Below are 2,410 nucleotides of genomic sequence, written 5' to 3' on the forward strand. Positions count from 1 at the left end.
CGAAAGATATGAAAGATCTCTCCCAATCCGTACATACGATTTTCATCAAATACAGCTTTCCACAGAATTCTATATGTATCCATATGTATCTATGAGATCGAGTATGGAATTCTATTTACTCACTTTGAAATTGAGTATCCGTTTCCCCCCTTTTCTTGCTAGGATTAGAAATCCTGTATTTTACATATCCATATGATTGAGTCCTTAGATTTCCAAAATAGTGTAAAGTGCTTCGAATCATTGCTATTTGACTCGGATCTATTCTAAAAAAGTAGAGGCATTTTGAATTTTTTGTTGACATGGACAAAGTCAAGGAAAACCTCTGAAATTATTTTAATATTGGACCTTGAACATATCATAGTTTCGAATCGAATCTCTTTAGAGAGAAGATCTTTTGTCTCATGGTAGCCTGCTCCAGTTCCCTTACGAAACTTTCGTTATTGGGTTAGCCATACACTTCACATGTTTCTAGCGATTCACATGGCATTATCAAATTATACAAGTCTTAGATAAGAATCTACAACACACTAGAACGACCTTGTTGATGACAATCCTTTACTCCGACAGCATCTAGGGTTCCTCGAACAATGTGATATCTCACACCGGGTAAATCCTTAACCCTTCCCCCTCTTACTAAGACTACAGAATGTTCTTGTAAATTATGGTCAATACTGGGTATATAAGCAGTGATTTCAAATCCAGAGGTTAAGCGTACTCTGGCAACTTTACGTAAGGCAGAGTTTAGTTTTTTTGGGGTGATAGTAAAAAAGTTGACAGATAAGTCACCCTTACTGCCACTCTACAGAACCGTACATGAGATTTTCACCTCATATGGCTCCTCGTTCAATTCTTTCCAAGTCATTGGATCCTTTTTTTCATTCGAGAATCTCCTCTCTTCCTTCTTCCACTCCGCACTGAAGAGTAACTAGGACTAATTCAGTCATGTTTTTATGTTCTAATTGATTCCTTTTTTTATTATTCTCAAAGGAGAAGATTTTTCTTTTTACTAAACATATGTGGATCCAATCACGATCTTTTAATAAGAACAAGAAATCTTTCTCAATCAATCCTTTTGCCCCCATCCCATTCTTTGAAAATACCAATTTTCAAAGATTCAACCTAATCTTATCAGAGACAAACTAAACTTCTACTCGAGTTTAATTTGGCTAGATTTACTCTCTAAATTTTCAACAACTAAGTGTTCACCCAACATAGTAAGAGAATTCTCTCAGGATCATGAATACAAAATAAAAATACATACAAAAGAAATCAAAATAATTGTCTAGCTTTTCTCCAAGCTAACTCTCTTTACCTTTTTTCTCACAGCTTTTACATATATCTCACATAATGTCTTTTTTTATTGATAAGAAACAAAGAAAGATAAAAACTGAAGAACAGAAAATTTAATGTAAAATCATGAAGGAGAAAAAAGTTAAGTTCAAAAGCTATAAAGACCCAAACAGTGTGCTCACTCTCCTTGGTTCAATTTCTAACCGTTTATCTTTTAAAATAAGAGTAAAACTTCCAAAATTTGAGCTAGATTGAACACCTTTGACTTTGTTTTTCTTTCCAAAAATTCAGAGCAAAAACATAAAAGAGAGATGAGACACCATAGTGATTCATGGATAATGAAATTGGCTTGAATCCTTACCCAACTGCTTCACTTTCTTCCTTTTTTTTCTTTTAACTTCAAAAATCTGAACCGTTGATCTATTCTTTGACTCCAAATTTTAATTGTGATATTTGATTTACAACAGAGATATACAACCTCTATTTTCTTCTTCTTACACGAATGGTGTATGCATGAAGAGAGCAGTTTCAACAAGTTAGAATGGTAGCACAAAGATAAAATTATTATACTCATTTTTTTTCTTATTCAACTTTTGATTTAATTTTTGCTTTTGGCAATAACATCTAACTTTTTTTCTTTTTCATTTTTGATACTTGAACTTGATGATCTCTTTTTTTATATATATATTTTGATGAAATTCTAATTTAAACATGCCTTTTTGTTTGTGAAATTTTTTATCCTTAATTTAAGATTAGTCAAGTGGGTCACAATCAGAAAAAAGAAGAGAGTATTTGATTGAAGTATTGAGCACATTGGACATGGATCAGACAAAAAAAAAATAATGAGGGCTGACTCTTGAAAATTTTGGGCCTATTTTACATATTTTGATTTTTTTCACGATAAACATATACATCAACAACATTTTTAAACATATACATGTTTTTTATTATGCTGCATCCGGGTTCAAACTATACACCAAGTATTGAATATAAATTCTTAAGTGTTGTGTGGATGAGTATGTAGTGTGAATGTGTTGTAATACCTAGAACTAAGGGTTGTCCAATCCACTTGACAAAAAAATTTTTTTTTTTATCAAATTATTATTTTTTGTTATCTCAA

This window comes from Arachis ipaensis, chromosome B04 (genome assembly GCF_000816755.2).
Source record: "Arachis ipaensis cultivar K30076 chromosome B04, Araip1.1, whole genome shotgun sequence".
NCBI classification, from domain to species: Eukaryota; Viridiplantae; Streptophyta; class Magnoliopsida; order Fabales; family Fabaceae; genus Arachis; species Arachis ipaensis.